Consider the following 20000-nt stretch of genomic DNA (forward strand, 5'->3'; position numbering starts at 1 on the left):
TCATCACTATCAAAGCAATAACCTGGCATCTGATATCAAATGTTAAACGGTTTAGCTTTTACCTCTTCAAATGACAACTCGCATGTCTGCCTCCCCTTATGACATTATGAGAACGCACTCCCTTTATGGCATGTGACATAATTATGTTTCTTATAAAACTTGGCACTGTTATTACTGTATGTGCATTTCTAGTTTATATAACGAAAGTAAAAACAATTATTTACAGCAGGGCTTCATATCAGATATTTTTTTATCATATTTCTCCTTGTACAAACAGTTTAAAACTACTTATAAAAAAACCTACAAAAATAGATATAACCTACATTAATTTAGTAAGCACATTTCTAATGAGAGAAAATGTTTAGATTCCATGAGCATTTGGATATAAAGCTATACTAGTATATGAAGAATTCTTTAAATAAAGTTTGATTAATGTTCTTTATTTAGAACTTTAATCGAACTTTATTTTGGCAAAGGTGAATAAAAAGAAATAGTGCGAAAACATAACAGTCGAAATCTTAATGGGTCTTAAAAATAAAAATGTAAATGAATAAAAACAGAAATTAAACATTTACTATTTTTATGGTATTCTGTTGCACCAACCTGTCATATCAAGTAGCTTTTCAGAGTAAAATACCGCATTTTAAACTGCAAATAATATGAATATAAAAATAAGTCATCGAAGGCTGCACTGATTCGAAAAATTGGATCTTTCATAGATAGTGACCGCCTATGGTTTTCGGGGGGCCGATATCGAAGACTAATACTTCTTTATGATATTTACAGTCTTTTGTTTAGGTTTTTACAGTAAACACCAACGGGCTCTTACTAAACACGCAGCATAAGTGGATACATACCTGGCTAAAACTCTTGGGGTCACTATCTAGGAAAGATCCGAAAAATCAAATGAACTTCATCATGAGGAAAGTGTAATGTTGTTCAATGATTTTCAGAAAAAAAAATGTAAAGAAAACAAACGCCAGCCTGTATTCAGTTGACACTTACAAAGCAGTTTATGAGGGAGATGCCTGAAGAAGAAAAACCTTTTTCCAAACAATAAGGGGGAGCCAATGCTGACTCTCATAGCAGCCAAAGTACGTTGATTAAAAAAAATATGTCATTTTCTTGGTTATATTAATTTATCTACAGATTACGGCGACCACATCTGATAGCCCGTCTTCTTTAAAATATTCCCAAACATCGGTATAAAAAGAAAGATCAGCTATAAAATAAATGAGAAGCTATATATTAACCAGAGGTAAATATGAGAGTAAAACAATAAGCAGCTTTGACAGTCAAGTCAATATTTTCAATAATAATGCACTCAACAAGTATATTTTATAAGAAAATAAAGATATCTTGCCCTACGACAATTCAAGTATTCTTTATACTGAGAAAGAGAGAGAGAGAGAGAGAGAGAGAGAGAGAGAGAGAGAGAGAGAGAGAGAGAGAGAGAGAGAGAGAGAGAGAGAGAGAGAGATGGTGTGTGTTTGCAACCGTCAAAGGTCGAAGAGAAATGCGATGCTAAAAAAGGTTTCCAAGATATGAGTCAGCACCATTATGAGGCAATAGGATCACAATGGCATAGGAAACACACAGGATTAACCACAGAAGGGGATGCAGTATAGTGTTTCTGAAATACGATTCAGGCATTGCATCATGAGAACAAAGTTATAATGCAGCATAGTTAGGGAATTATACGGATGCGAATACTAGATTATCTGAGAGAGAGAGAGAGAGAGAGAGAGAGAGAGAGAGAGAGAGAGAGAGAGAGACTGGAGTTCTAGATTTCTTTCTAACAGGAAACGTTAGTTCAGCTTTCAGTTTTTAAATGGCACATTCGCTACAAAATAAAAAGAGGCAAGAGACTAATAACAGCATCAAGTATCTTTTTATATCTAGTACTGATCATCAGGTGTGAATACCTACTGAAATTACTAAGATAAACTGAAATGAAGTGAAATTTGTCAGAAATTACACTGACAAACGTATTGGATTAAAAAAATATCGATTTAAAGCGATATTTTCTCATAATTATGAATACTTGTCTATTTCTTGTCTATTACTCGTTCAAATCTTGAAACCAAAATAAGAAAAGAGAGAGAGAGAGAGAGAGAGAGGAGAGAGAGAGAGAGAGAAAAGAAAATTTACAGTTCATGACATTGACATCCACGTTGAAGGACGTTTCGTTCAGTCAGATGAGGATCGGATTCAGGCTCGCTCACACACACACACACACACACATATATATATATATATATATATATATATATATATATATATATATATATGATTATAATCACTTTAGCACGTGACACATATCCACAGGTGAAAAATAAGAGGCGGGGTGTAGGTCCAGACCGGTTTCGACTTTATTTCCAAGCCATTGACGAAGGACTGATATATAGTATTAGAAGTCACAAATATATATACTGCAGAGACAGTACTGACGAACATACACACAACCGTTTGAGACTGCAGATCCACCCACAGGCAGGTGTCAAGGTAGGAGTGGCTTTCAAAAATCATTTGGCTAAAATTTACAATAAATTCTCAAGGGACACTACCGATAAACGATAAACGTATCCACCACCGTAGGAGACAACAATTCCACACCTGACAGGTGTCAGGGAGGCGGGGTATGAAAATCTCATTACCATTACTGCCCCCTTACTGTGTTTACAAATATGATAATCCTATTTCCATACATCTCTTACATCTCTACGCCTACCATAAAATTCAAGCAGTTTACAAATTTCTTTTGATATTAAGGGATCAAGTTTATACATTCCTTGACTGATGTTCATATTATTGTTGTAACTTTCTTTTATAAAGCTAGACTCAATGATATTCCTTTCCATGGCATTATTAGAACACACAATCTTTTTTGCCCCTTCGCAGTTAATAGCATGATTGTTTTCACTAACGTACAAAAATACCACTATTTCCGGACAGTGTACTAATCAATGCATTAGAAGCGGCAAAAAAGACCATGTATCAAAACCAAAAAGAACCTTACAACACAAAAGATTTGCTTGTACTACTTTATAATATTAATATGAAAGATATCCACCATCTCCTGAAAAATTTTGGTGTTAATGTCTCTTTTAAAAACAATAAAACAATGAAAAGGGTATTTGTCATGAACTCCCGAGACAATACTAGAGGATTTGTATATAAAATTCCATGCAAGTCTTGTGACAACTTTTACATTGGTCAAACGGGTACAGCACTGGAAAAGAGAATAGAACAACTCAAAAAATGTGTGAGATACACTTGATCCTTGAATATCCAAAGAAATTTGTAAACTGTTTAAATTTTAAGGTAGGCAGTAGAGATGTATGAAAATAGGATTATATTTGTAAACACAGTAAGGGGGCAGTAATGGTAACGAGATTTCATACCCCGCATCCCTTACACCTGTCAGGTGTGGAATTGTTGTCTCCGACGGTGGTGGGTACGTTTATTGGTAGTGTCCCTTGAGAATTTATTGTAAATTTTAGCCAAATGATTTTTGAAAGCCACTTCTACCTTGACACCTGTTTGTGGGTGGATCTGCAGTCTCAAACGGTTGTGTGTATGTTCGTCAGCACTGTCTCTGTAGTATATATATTTAGGACTTCTAATACTCTGTATCAGTCCTCCGTCAATGGATTGGAAATAAAGTCGAAACCGGTCAGGACCTACACCCCGCCTCTTATTTTTCACCTATGGATATGTGATATATATATAATATATAATATATATATATATATATAGATATATATATGTATATATATATATATATATATATATATATATTTATATATATATATATCTATATATACTACATATATATATATATATATATATATATATATATATATATATATATATATATATACACACACAACACACACTGTACCGGATCTTGTGAATAACCTGCCATTCTTGATTGGACGCCAGCTGGCTCACTGTAGATATAGTTCCGAAAAACCAATATTGCAGTTTGCCTTCCGTGAGAAACGACATTTTACCTACAAGGAATCCTTTCTGTGCTCGAACAATATTCGAAGTCATGGAGGGTGCAGAGATGTTTTATGGTCCTGAGAGATATTGGGTTTATCTTGAAATCGTTTCTGGATTTTCCTTTTATCTCGTACATTCTTGCGCTACACCGCGGGTAATGTCAATTGTGAGAATAGACTTTGTAGACAGTCGATAATTTAGCTTTGGTAAAGGCAATCTAATCTATGTCACCGTTAAAGGGAGCAAAATTATAACGTATCTGATATAACATTAGTCCTGTAATCACCCGAGTAATTATTATACTTACTGTATTATATTCTTCTCTCTTGGCTGATTCTCGGTTCCTTTTAAATTTATACTGCAGTTCCAAGTCAAGAGAATGAACTTGCTACTAATACAGGAATGATAAACATGACAAAACCATTTTGAATGAAAGTTCTTTGTGTAATTGTTTTAAAACATTATTTTTTAGGACAAGAGAACAGTATCAAAGGTAAATCAAAATGCAAAAGGGTTTTATTTAGTCTGAAACAAAGACAAAACTGACACTAAATAATAAAAGAACAATTGCTTATCACCTCCACATAAAATCTGGTTTTGATACGGGAATCTAGGCACAAGAATGTGTGTTGCTTTGCTGACGTGAAAATAACTTTCTTTCACCAAAACTGAGATGATACTATGTTTAAATCCTTTAGTGAATGATGGACATTAAAATTTAAATTTTTGACACATGTTTTCGGAATCTAGTAACCTCTTGTATCGAAACATGTATATTGAACAGTTATAGGTACCTACGTCCTTGAGCTCCTATATAATAATTTGCGCAGTTTTTTTTAGAAGGGAAAATATAGGATAACACAAGACTGCAACACGACTAAGGAATTGTGTAAATGATTCCATTAAAGAAACTCAACTTACTCTGTTTTTTAAACATCTGAATACTTCTGCCAACCAATGTAGAAGCAAATAAACTTATAGCTACTTGAAAATTACACATGCAATTTTTTTTTTTTGGAAGTCTAAATGGAACCAAAGACGTATCTGATTGTTTTCTGCACTGTGATTTGACAAAACGAGGAACGATGATTCATGAATAAAGGTATATAGGGTTAAGCCCCATTTTGAGAACACTAGATAATTTAAATCTAATAAAATACGTGGTAAATTAATGATAAGAAATCAGTTCTGTATTACTGCTATATCGTACGATATTATTGAGCAGATCAAATGAGTATACAGAATACTATTTACCATACAGTATGTGAAGTGAAAAGTAAAAAAATAAAAATTTTTAGGTAGGGAATATTACCACAGAAGTTCTTTTGTTTATTAATACCTTTGTTAAATAAAATATCTTTTAACTACTTCTTTGATAATGCAAAATAAATTTAGTAAATAGTTGGAGAGATAAAAGGAAAGGCTATGGAGGATCCCTTATGACTTTTTCTATCATAATCATTTTCACAACTTAATAATTATTTTTAGGGCTTCTTTCCCGGGTCATTATTTTATGAAGGCAACGAACACCCGATGAATGGAACTTTCGCGGCAGGGCGATTGGAAAAGTTTCCAATTATCGATAGATAAAAACTTTTATAAGGGATGAAGCCAATGTGTTTTCATACTCCAGCAGAGATGGCTTTGCTAACTGTAGAAGTTGGTTTGTGAATGCGTGTACATGTGAACTCTAATGGTTATATTCACCATGTCGATAGAAATACATTTAACGCCAAACTTTCCCATTTCCTGATATATTTCGATTCGATCTCTTAGGAAATACGTTTTAAAATCGACAATAACAGAATTGAAATAGTTTCTCGTCTTCTACGACCAGCTTCGGAAATCTGTAAGTATAAATATGTAACTAACCTACAACCATAAAATATATATAAGATTCTCTCTCTCTCTCTCTCTAAGCATTTGCAGGCTTTGGAGACTAACTCATAAGCATTTATAAAGAAACACTGATATTACACATTGTACCTGGTACAGATGAATACGTGGGACATTCTCGTGTGACCACTAACAGATGAGGCTGAGACCTTATTAACAGGAATTCAATCAATAAAAGATTACTAATTAACGCTCTGAGGAAATATTTTGAAGAAATCATCTGCTTCTTCCAAATGACTTAATTAGGATTTTCATTAATACCCTATTATTTTGTGACCTTAACTGGAAACAATAAAGAAAGTAAAATCAGAATTTGTTTATTTAAATACAGACATACATATGGTATTTAATCATCGCATAAAGAGCGTGTTTTTATAATTACCAGATTATCCCAGCCTCGTACGGTATGTTCCCGAAATTGTGACTGGAACTTATTTTAGCTTGTTGAATATGCTGAAAGTTTTGCACTAGGGTAATTCCATTTCGTTTCCTATTCTGACTTCAAGATGTTTTCAAATTTGGCCAGATAAAAAAAATACTCGAATATTCTGAAGACAGCAGCCCCTGTTGCTACCATTTTTAGCTTCACTAGAGAAAGCACACAATCAGTGGTATCCCTTTTGTGTAAGGACTTGACCATGACATTACATATTTACCTTGAAATAGCGATTGTTGTAAATATACTGTACTCCAATATCATGATGTCTTTCACTCTGCCTGTAACCATATTTTCCACGTTCACGTCATCATTATGGCGCGAGTAAAATAAATTTTTTCATATCTGTTGCAGCAAATGGGAAAGCAAAAACTGATGACTAATACTTATATTATACAATAAAATATAAGAAATAAAAGAAGACGGAGATTCGGCTTATTTTCTTCGTCGTATTCTGTGATTATTAGAGGGAGGATGCGCTATCGTACTGAGATATAGAGCTAGATAGATAGCGTAGAGAGAGATAGAGAGAGAGAGAGAGAGAGAGAGTCCATCTTATTTCCGGGTGCAAAACTCATTATGCAAACGAGCCTGCATCAGTGTAGGCTCAATCTTTTAATCCTCTTATTGCTATAAACTCCTTATGGTAAGTCCTTATATTTGATGGTCACTCCCAAACACATGGCCATATATAGAGATTCTAGTTCCCATGTGGATACGTAAGTCTTCCTCATGGACCATAAACCTGTTCTGGTGCTTGGTTCGTTCAAGTGGGTACATTGCCATATTTATCACTCTCACTGTATTCCAAGAACTTCAGGATCCGTTCACAAAGGCATTAAGCAGGGTAGTGATAATTTCAAATTTTACACTGATTAATCTCTCTCTCTCTCTCTCTCTCTCTCTCTCTCTCTCTCTCTCCATAAGATAATAAAGTGTATTGTAGCCAAGATTTTAATTCTTATATTGATTATTCCTATTAGATATCAAAACAAATATGTTCAGGTCTTGCAGAATTATGTTTAGTATTTTTGTTTAATATCATAATATAAGGAGTGTTTTAAGTGAAAAGAAACGTCAGAAGGAAAGGGATCTCAAAATAAAACCAGGAGTTGTAGACAGAAACGCTTTCTTCACCATCTTGTAAAAAAAAGAAGAATAAAGGATACTTTCCAGAGTCAAAAACAGGAGTTGGAAGCAGGACTTGATCATCATATTTAAATTGGGTTCTCAAAATATATAAAATTAAATCTTAAATTAGTTGAAAAACAAATACGCATTTTAAAGACTTGATAATACAGATTCCTGTCTAAAGTAAAATCGAAACTGCGTGTGGATGGTAAAATCAAAGATGACTGGGAGAGAATTGACTTTTGTATGTAGTTTGTCAGGTGAGCTCAGTTGTGAAGTGTAACAGAGTATCCAATGATTCTTATGACAGATTGACTAAGAAATGCTATCAGCTGTCTCATTATTACACTGAACTGAAATTACCAAAGGAAACGAACAACTTTTTTCCCTTTAACCAGATAATAATAGAGGAGGATTCAAATATTTTACGTATTGCTAAATTCAGGGTAACATAAACATCGGGAATTGCCTCAAAATGATGTTTGTAACTGGAAAATAAGGGAAGGATCTAGAGAAGGTTACTGTTTCAACCCGAAAATTAATCTGTAATCATTGAAGCGCTTGAAATCAATCTTGGGTAATGTAAGAGTACGTCAAAGCAACTGAAAGGCGGGAATTTATAGATCGTAATAAATCCTCCATATTATTAAAAACAATTATGGTCGAGTTATTACGTCTTGCCCAAATCCTTGTAAGAGACCTAGAAAGTTTCCAGAAAAAGTTGTCCTAAGAAAGAGATCGGTATGAAAGTAAACACAGTTCATATAACTTGTATGATAATTGCGTGACAGTTCCATGTTTAATGGTTCAGTTTTTTTTTTCGTCCATCAATAATTACATGAGCAGGCAAGAATAGTTGGTTTCACTTGCTCATACCACATGCATCCAACTTGTACTGCAGTTTAAGGTTTTACTGATGTTTTCCGGGTAAAAGTTAATGAAACTCGTTCACAGATTAGTTTAACAAGTCTCAACAATGTAATTACTTCGGATGTCTGGTATGATAATCTTAGATCCACGTCAGTACTTTCTGCTTAAGATCTCTCCAAACCTCACATCTTACATGAGTGGGCCTTGTTCTTTGTCAGGAGAAACTTATGTTACTAAACTTATCTAGAACTACCTGATCTACTATACAAGAGAGAAATACATAAGAACTTATCCGTCAACGAAAAGAGAACCGAAACTGAAGATGACCAGCTTCGGAGCCCCTCAATATCTATATAGGTCTAGGCGATAGAAAACTATAACACTCAAGCTTGTAAGGGTGTAATCAATGGGGATGTGCATGTTCAGCAGTTTCCGCCTAACCTCATACGAATCTGATATAACACGTATATGATCAGTATATTTAGATTTTCTTTCGCAACTCTATGCAAGACGGAAACTGTGGAGCGACGTAATTCTATTTTGCGCATTCTTTGATGTTCCCCGCTTTGAGTTTTCGAGTCCATCCAGCAGAACTCACGTGACCTGAATCTTCCCGCCACCTTTATGGTGTACTTCGAAAGGGAATCTAGTTCCCATTCATTAAGTCACCTACATGTAAATGAGGTATACTGTCGTTACGTAATTATTCTTATGGTAAAAATGTGAGGAGTGTGAACTATAAGTGGTGTGTTTCATAATTTTCATTATAAAGTTTAAATAAATGTGGGTATGATCATACGTTATATACTATATATATATATATATATATATATAAATATATATATATATATATATATCATATATATATATATATATATATATATATATATATATAGTGCTCATATATATATATATATATATAATATATATATATATATATATTATATATATATGATATATATATAGTGCTTCAGCATTCAATTATAATAATTATATATATATATATACATATATATATATATATATATATCGTATGATCATATCCACATTTTTTATTTAAACTTTATTATGAAAATTATGAAACACACCACTTATAGTTCACCTCCTGCACCTTCCAGACGCCGCCTTCTCCCAGCTTTGTCTGCTACCCCCTGCTCTCTCTGGGAAGTCCCAAGTATATTTTCAAAGTCCATAGTGCATGGAGACATCAAGGAGAAGACTGCAAGCCTCAGGATCCAGGTACTGTGAGAGGAAATTCCAGTTCAGCCAGAGAATTGTTTTTACCTTTTTCTGTATTTCATTTCCTTTTTCCAAGGCGACTTGTGTAATTTCTCATTCCCCCATCTGGGCTCAATTCTGTGATTACTCCCCTTTGATACTCGTAACATTCCCCTAGTGAATTCAAGCAACAAAATAATTCTCTTTGTATAAATTTCCCAGTCATTTCATTTCCCCCCATGAGTGGCCTTTTGATTGAAAGAAAGTAATGAGTAACGTTCGCCCTCGTTTGCCCCCCGCCTTATGCCTGTGTCCTCTATTTGCAGACAAACACCGTGCCTGATTGTGGTAGGAGTTGGAAACCCTTGGAGCAAGCATGCATTTTCAATCCGTTTGCACAAACTTTGTGAACGCTGTGACTGGATTGCTCCAGCCACATGTTCCGGTGGATTAACAAAGTGAACCCCCCCCCTTTTTTTAGTCTCCTGGACCTCTGTAAATTTATGTAAATACAGTGCATTTAAAATTAGAGCCCAGCTTCTATGTAAATTCCTCCTTCCTCAATAATATCGGCCTTATGCCCGAGTAGTTTTTTTTCTTTTGTTCTAATCCCCTGTCCTCCATTCAAGACCAAATTTTTCAGTGTTAATTACATTTCCTAGGAATGAAGGAGGTGAAATTAGAATAATATATATATATATATATATATATATATATATATATATCATATATATATATATATATATATATATATATATCTGTGTGTGTATACATACATACAAATGCACATGTATCCTTGTATAATGAACAATGCAAAATTAGCCAAACATGATAGTTCGTAGCCAGTTTGAAAAATGGCATGAGGCTAACAAACTCATCCATACGGACAGAGAACAGAAAGGTTGTCATCTTTTCTTGTATGGAAGATGAGAGAGACTACCCAGATTATAATATTTATTCGTCTTTTAAAATCCTTGTGTCACTGACACAAGGATTTTAAAAGATACACAGACACACAACCACATATACTTATGGATTTGTATAGTGTTCATGCATATAGACATTTTCAGGTTCATATATATATATATAACTATATGTTATACACATACATACACACACACACACACACACACACACACACATATATATATATATATATATATATATGTGTGTGTGTGTGTGTGTGTGTGTGTGTATGTGTGTAAGTATTCTCAACCATTCAAGTACAATTCACGTTTATTATTCAATTCGCTCTACCTCGGAAAAATATCGAAAGGGAATTTTAATTATTTTTCCTGGGGTTGAGAGAATGGGATATTAAACGATATTTGTAGCTTTATGTCTGTGTACATAGAAAACTGAAAATAGGAAAAAAATATCACGGTGACGTGATAAAAATGCATATATGTGTATACAATTATATAATATATATATATATATATATATATATATATTATATATATATATATATATAATATATTGTATGTGTGTGTGTGTGTGTGTGTATAAGTTGCTTAGGCTGGTCGAGATGTTATACCAAAGAACAAGCACAAATGTAATAAAGCAGTTGCGGAAACAGAAAATTTTGAAGTTAGTGTTGGATTACATTAGGGGTTAAAATTAAGCCCATTTTTGTTTGTGCTGGTCATGGATGTATTGAGTGAAGAGATCAGCAATAAAGAGCTGTGGGAGTTGTTATACGCCGATGATCTGGAGACTGCTGCTGAAAATAAGGAAGACCTACAGTGAAGGGTTGGAGAGTGGCAGGAGTCTTGAGAGATTGGTGGCTTAAAGGTGAATGTGAATAAAACAGAGGTTTTGGTGAGCAGTAGGGAAGATAGAGGCAGAATAGTAATACATGAACGAAAAAGCCTTGATTATAAAATATGTGGAAAAGTTTAAATGCTTAGGATCTACTTTAAGCCAAGAGGGAGGATGTGAGACTGAAGTTGACAGTAGGATAAAAACTGTGTGGGGAAAGTGGAGAGAAGTAGCTGGAGTAGAATGTGATAAGAAAATGACACTCAAGCTAAAAATATGGATTGGAAATATGGGCTCTAAGAAGAAAAGAGGAAGTAAAGCTTGAGAGAACAGAGATGAGAATGCTGAGGTGGATTGTGGGGAAGTCGATGCTTGAGAGGTTGGAAAATGACGAAATAGATGGGCAGGCTTAGTCAAGGTTATAGAGGTGATATGAGAGGCAAGACTGAGATGGTATGGGCATGTGTTGAGGATGGATGATGGAGTTGAGTTGAATGTAGAATTTAGGCCTAAGGCCAAGCACTGCGACCTACAAGGTCATTCAGCGGTGAGATGGAAATTGACAGTAAAAGGTTCGAAAGGTGTAACAACAGGAGGAAAACCTCGCAGCTGCACTATGAATCAAGTGTTAGGAGTTGGTGTAAAGTAAGATGAAAAAAGAGAATATGAAAGGAGGTATAGTAAAAGGAATGAAAGTGATTGCAGCTAGGGGCCAATGGCATGCTGCAAAGAACCTTAAGTAATGCTTACAGTGCACCACATGTGGTCCACTGAGCACTACCCGCCTACAGAGGATAGATGATGGAGGGGGAGTGAAGAGGGCTTAGAATGAAACTGTTAGAGGAAGAAGATCGAGAGGGAGACAGAGAATTAGATGGTGACATAAAGTGAAGGAAGATATGTAGAGAAGAGATTTGGTGAAGGACGATGCCTTTCTTAGAAAGCAGTAGAGTAGAGTAGGTGCATCAGGCAACCGACCCCTTAATGTTAGGATAACGGTGGGAAAGAAGAAAAAGAAGAGTAATATGTATATGAAGGTGATGTGATAAAAATGCGCACACACACACACACACATATATATATATATATATATATATATATATATATATATATATATATATATATATATATATATATCTATCTAAAAGGCCCTGGTCAAAATTTATAATAAGCGAAAATCAAGTCGATAACGAGTGACGTGAACAAGATTGGAATACGAAAAAAAATAGTAGAAGCTTACAAACATTGGAGCAGACGAAACAAGCTTACTCATCATAATATTGCCGGCAGCATTGGTGAGATTGCGAGCGCGCAAATGACCTGGATTAGCTCAGAACCACATGACTGTGACGCCAGTGCATTAAATAGGTCTTGTACATGGGAAATGGAAACGCACAGAATAGACTAGCGTGCGTGCATTCGTGTGTTCAGTAGCATGCGTTATGTCCATTCGTCTGTTAGAACGAATGAATGAGATATAATCTCTAGTACGGGAATGAATAAAGGTAAAGAACATTTGAACAATGACATTTATTTCAGAGGACTGAGAAGTGAAGTGTGGTGCGACACTCAATATTATTGACGAACTTTAACATTTCATTGTCTGATAATTATGGTCTCTTTATTTCAGAGGAATTCTCTTGTTGCTACTTAAAAATGAATTCTCTAGACTTATATATGACGTGTATTGATAAAGACTCGGGTAGTAGTCGGACATGTGAGGATAAAGGGGATAATTATATATACATGATGCTTTCGTGGAAGTGTAATAGTGATTTGATGAATTTCTTTGGGATTTTCTCTAATTCATTTTATTCCATTTTTACGTTAGCAATTTGGGAAAATAAAGATTATAGTTTCGTATACCGAGGGTTTGAATTCACCTAAGACTTAATGATTAATTTCAGAGGGTAGCTACAGGGATGACAGGGATGGAATCAAACAACCAAGGGTAGGTTGGGATATCAGTTCTCTCCATTTAGTTAAAATGGTGGGTCTTTTACCCTATTACACACACACACCACACACATTAGATAATACGTATATGATATATATAATAGATCAATATATTATATATATATAATATATATAATACATGTTACATTAAGAATATATAGTGTATACGTATGTACGCAGTTGTTACACAACAAGCAAAACAACATACGACATATTAGTGGAAACAATAGTAATAGTTTAACCCATTCATTGCATTAAAAATACATAGTATTTTATAGTTGCTAAATAAAAAGCAGAAAAAATATTGTTATCGGCAATATTGTTTCTGGCCTTCAGCGTGCATACGCACGTATCTTTTTGTGCATTTGTATACATATATATATATATATATATAGACACACACACAACACACACACACACACACACATATATATATATATAATATATATATATATATATATTATATATATATGTAGTATGTGTGTGTTTGAATTCACCTAAGACTTAATGATTAATTTCAGCTAGCTACAGGGATGACAGGTGATGGGAACACAACCAAGGTAGGTTTGGCTATCAGTTCTCTCCATTTAGTTAAATGGGGTCTTTTATCCCTATTACACACACACACACACACATATATATATATATATATATATATATATATATATATATATATATATATATGTAGATGTGTGTGTGTAATAGGGTAAAAGACCCCATTTAACTAAATGGAGAGAACTGATAGCCAAACCTACCTTGGTTGTGTTCCCATCACCTGTCATCCCTGTAGCTAGCTGAAATTAATCATTAAGTCTTAGGTGAATTCACACACATATACATATATATATATATATATATATATATATATATATATATATATATGTGTGTGTGTGTGTGTGTGTGTGTGTGTGTGTCTATATATATATATATATATATGTATACAAATGCACAAAAAGATACGTGCGTATGCACGCTGAAGGCCAGAAACAATATTGCCGATAACAATATTTTTCTGCTTTTTATTTAGCAACTATAAAATACTATGTATTTTTAATGCAATGAATGGGTTAAACTATTACTATTGTTTCCACTAATATGTCGTATGTTGTTTTGCTTGTTGTGTAACAACTGCGTACATACGTATACACTATATATTCTTAATGTAACATAATGAACGGGTTAAAACTATTATCATTGTTACAAATATTTTGGACGAAGCAATAAACATAAACTATCTCTCTCTCTCTCTCTCTCTCTCTTTATTCCAAAATGTGAAAATAAACCAAAAATGAATAATTCAGGATACTGCAAACTAAGGAATGATGCAAGAGCCTCCATTGCTTTAGTAACTTGTCGTCCAGGTGGAATGAATCTCCCCTGGCAACGTATCATTCTTCATACCACGACGTGACTATGATGCATTGTGCAAACGTTCATTAATCTTCCAAATGCAGTACATTAAACATGATTATATAAAGCAGATCGAAGCTCAGGGCTTAAGTTAATCCGGCAGCGCTCATAATGGATGCTCCGCTAAACCCTACAGGGGGTCGGGGTCCGAACGGTGATTATAGGAGGTGGAAGAATTTCCGAACATTTTGTCCACTCAGCCAATCTCGCACGCTCCTTCTATTTTGGAGAATAGCACAGCTCACTAACCGGTAATTAATCACGACGTTCCACGTACTGCCAATATGATTTTGATCTGTGTTCATCAATCAATGTAAAAATAATTAGCATTTTTGTTCGTAAAATGACAAAGATTTCATTTTAGCAAGAATTTGTTCTCAATAATTACAGCATCACAAATACTCGTTCGTCGGATGGAATGGTTTAGATGAATTCTACTGAGGATTATTCATCACTAATTTCATTATCACAAGCAATTCATTTATATCACTATCTGAAATGCGAAGTACAAACTTTAGCATTATTTTTATTCTCGCTAACTGCCTAAGTTAACATGTAACTTTGCACTAAGAAGAAAACGAATATCACATAGGACACAGAACTCACAGAACCATACCAAATTAAGGATAAAAACACATGATCAGAATGGCGCATCGTCGTTATCGGAGAACTATAATATGAAAGACAACTAAATTCCGCTCCCTTTTTCAAGAAAGAGAACCGCAGGGAACAGAGCTCAAGGTCGCTTGAACTGGAGCACCATTCAGCGCAGTAGGGCTTTTTCCCCTGCAAAAAGACTCGTGACCTAGATCGCTCTTTGTCTACACTCACTTCAGAAACGGCATTTCCTGCAAATAGTTTGCGATAAATTCAACGAACTTCATGCCGACAAAATGCTTCATTACCGCCGGGGGCGCCTCGACTGGTGAGATAAACACGAGAGATTTAAGAGGATCCTCACAAAACTTTTCAAATGGAAAGCCGGAATCGCGTACAGTCGTCGCAGACGAAGGTCATTCAGGTTTAATTACACCAACTTCTGCGTCTAAAAACGAAATTAATTCGTGGATTAGGAGAAATGTAGTTTTGAGTTTTAAAGTCATGTACATAATATACAACATTTGAATGCAAAACAACGATAAAAGATATTTATATGTGCTATCGAAATTGGTCATCTAGGATCCCGTTGCCGAACAATTTCCTCACAGGAACCGAATCATAGGGAATGAGGATGATTCCTGCCATGAAGCTCAGTCAAGCTTAGCGACCAATGAATACGAATGCTGTCATCAGCATAAGTGTCTGTCATTCCCAGAATGCCTCTGGAACAGCGACAGCTCTAATGACATCAACGTTTTGGGACATCAGGGAAAAAACCACTTACCAACATGGAGATTTTAAATACGATCACAATGAAGAACCGCAACAAAAAGTATAATTATCAGAAAAATGTACATATGGAAAAGAGGACGGGAACAGAGAAGAATGCACATAACAGAGCAAGAAATGGTACAGCAGATGAAGAAAGATATGTATAGAATGTTTCAGAGTGAAAATATCACGATCCAGATGAGTGTGGTCGAAGTATTAGGAGGCAACTATTCACTTTAAGGCGTTAAGTTACAGTTGTTAAGAAAAAAATGCCACCCTCCATAAATTTTCACGTCTAGGGTAAATAATTGAAAACTATATGAGGCCTATTTTATAAGTGTTCCTTTTTTTATGTACCTCAACGTTTGACTTCTATGTATAAGGTAGATAAAAGGTTAAAATGAAAACGAAGAAGATTTACGTAAAAAAAAAATCTCTAAGACGAATGACGAACATGTGTATTAAATGAAATTGATAGAAGAGGAGTCCTCATGCCACCAGAAAAAAGGACGCCGGCTGATCATTGTAAGGACGTGGAACAATTGCTTCGTTAATCGGATAATACATTTGATTTTATTAGAACATTCTACCCTTTTGGGCTTTGTGGATTCTCAATCCACAACTATAGTCGATTCACTTAAGGTAGATTCTTGTGCCTACAAGACGTTTGTTTGGCGGCCTCTGATTGGCTGGTACCGGGAGGCAGGCCGCTCGCTCACTGTCTCATTATTTTCGTCTGTGGCTTAGAAAACTAGTAATATGTGTATATTTCTTCAATCATCTCCCACTTTGCACAAGATAGGAAAATTCTGGTCATACCATAGGATTCGGTATTAATTGTACAACTAAGTTATCTTTTCCTGAAATCAATAAGATAAAACATAAAGGAATTACAACGAGTAAAAGTGAAGAGAGATACATTTAATTCTTTATAACTGTTTTTACTTATCATAGGTTTTTGCATCATTAACGTGATCAAGACAAAATGAATCTTGTGTTTTCATACAACAAATTTACCCTGAATACGCTGGTGTTTTCAGATATTAGATGCGTGTGATATGTAAAGAGAAAATGAAAATGTCTTATTATGTTGCATCCGTAAATGATTCAAGTTTGCCAGTATTGCCAAGAGAATGTGATCTGCAATATTTATTTACCATGTTATATCATTATATTTTTTGTAAATGAATACACAGAATTTCCATTATAACAGTCGAACATTTTTAATCCCATATCATATAGTATGTCTGGACATATCTGATAAGGAAAAAAATAATAATAATCAGATGGATGCATCTGGTATTGTTACCGCAGATCTCGGCGGGCTGCGGGGAATTCAGTCCAGCAAAGAAATTGAACTCTGTGGACAGACTCCGCACTCTTCAACTCAGCCTAAGCTTTAATCAGGTTGTTTCAGAATATTGTTTCTAATTTTATTTTATGAGTATATTTTCTAACGCAAGAGATCTCAGAGACTTATTCGAGTGAAATGAAATAATAATCACAGTGAAGTAATAAACAACAAAGAATTAAGAAAGATTGACTTCCTTTAAGGCCAAGGCAAGTAAGGATGCAACATGATAAGATATACTCTTCATTTTCTCTTCGCATATTACACGCATCTAAAATCTGAAAACACCAGCGTATTCAGAGGAATTTTATTGCATGAAAATACGCATTTTATTCTATGTTGATCGCATGAATTATTCAAAATCCGATGAATAATAATAACAGGTATAAAGAATGAAATGTTTCTCTCATCACTTTTACTCGTTGTAATTCCTTTGTGTTTTATCTTATTGATTTCAGGAAAACATGACTTAGTTGTACAATTAATACCAAATCCTTAGGTATGACCAAAACTTTCCTATCTTTTAGAAAACGTGAGATGAATGAAGAAATAGAAACATATTGCTAGTTTTCTAAGCTACCAAACGAAAATATGACGCACTGAGCGAGCAGCCTACCTCCCGGTACCAGCCAATCAGAGGCCGCCAAACAAACGTCTCATAGGCACAAGAATCTACCTTAAATGAATCGACTATAGTAACAAACCAATGATTGGAAATGAATTAAACCATTTTTCAGGTACATACAGAACCAATGACCCCTTCTTTTCGTTAACATCATTACCTGGGACATAATAGGTTATACATAGAAAATCGGTAGATTAAATGGGGGAAAACGTATCAAATGTTTCGTTAATTCCTTTGGATACATAATCCACCTGCAAAAACAAGACAGCTAATAATAAAAATAGAGAAACCTCTATAAGAGAAAAATGCAGCCGAAACTGTATCATATTGACTACATCGGTCTCTGAGAATGGTTCTTATTAAAACAAGTGGATTAATAATAATAATAATAATAATAATAATAATAATAATAATAATAATAATAATAATAATAATTCTTACAACAACATTGTAAACAATCAAAAGTCCAAGAAAACATGACATATAACTTGATACTTCTGAGTCGTGCCGAAACATAAACAAAGGCAATCGAACGTTCTTTGAGTAGAGTTCCTGTGAGAGAGAGAGAGAGAGAGAGAGAGAGAGAGAGAGAGAGAGAGAGAGAGAGAGAGAGAGAGATAATATTCAGGGCAGAATGCACCCTGTCCTTGTATTTCCATTCTGATGATGGCAATAACCCAGGTAATGATGTTGATGAAAGCGTTGCTCCTATGAAGGGAAGGGATGAGGAAAGAGGGCTCTCTCTCTCTCTCTCTCTCTCTCTCTTCTCTCTCTCTCTCTCTCTCTCTCTCTCTCTCTCTCTCTCTCTCTCTCTCACTTTTACACAAACGAAATGGTTCTGATACTTCCCTCACTTACAAGTAGGGTACCATTTCAGTGATATCTCATTGATTAATATCGAGATGAATAGACAATAATTCTCTGCAACGTTTCTCATTTCAGTGAAGCTAGACGGCAGTCGGGGATGAAGGAAGAATCCTAACAAGCGGGGAGCTCAGAGGATTAAACTAAAGTTGCGACAGATTAACGAGGAGCTGAAGTCTGCGGGTGATGCCAGAATTCTGAATTCTCTGCTGTGGCGATTAATAATAATAATAATAATAATAATAATAATAATAATAATAATAATAATAATAATAATAAAAATAATAATAATAATAATAATAATAATAATAATAATAATAATAATAATAATAATAATAATAATAATAATAATTATACCCTTTTTTCCCACCGTTATCCCAACATTAAGGGGTTGGTTGCCTGATGCGCCTTCTCCACTGCCTTCTATCAAAGGCATCATCCTCCACTAAACCTTTTCTCTCCATAGCTACTTTCACTTTATCTCGCCATCTAATTCTCTGTCTCCCTCTTGATCTACTTCCTCTAACAGGTTCCTCCAAAGGCCTCTTCACTCTCTCTTCGTCATCCATCCTCAACACATGCCCATACCATCTCAATCGTGACTCCTCTCACCTCTGCAATCTTTACTAAGCCTGCTCTTCTTCTTATTTCATCATTTTCCAATCTCTCAAGCAAAGATATTCCCATGATCCACCTCAGTATTCTCATATCTCAAGCTTTACTTCCTCTTTTCTTCTTAGAGCCCATGTTTCTGCTGATAATAACAATATTTTATTATCATTAATATTATTAAGCATCGCCAACACTACTCTGGTTGAGTTTATTATTTTCGTCCTTATTACAATAGTCATTATAGTTACTGTTCGTGTACCTTGAGTTTTTTTATATGAAATTTCAGAGGAAGGCACCTCATAGCTCCCTGGTTATTGGGCCTAATTCGTAAGACCTTGCCTATTATCAAGTTCACAAGAATGTTTGATATCGTCGCTAACAAGATAAAAAAAAGAAAGAAAAAAACTCTCTAAATTTATTCAGAGAAAACTATTTATCATCTTATGTGTCCACTATTTTCTCATCATAACAACAAAGGAGTCAAGATAGGC

The sequence above is a fragment of the Macrobrachium nipponense genome, chromosome 11, assembly GCF_015104395.2.
Source record: "Macrobrachium nipponense isolate FS-2020 chromosome 11, ASM1510439v2, whole genome shotgun sequence".
Classification (NCBI taxonomy): Eukaryota; Metazoa; Arthropoda; class Malacostraca; order Decapoda; family Palaemonidae; genus Macrobrachium; species Macrobrachium nipponense.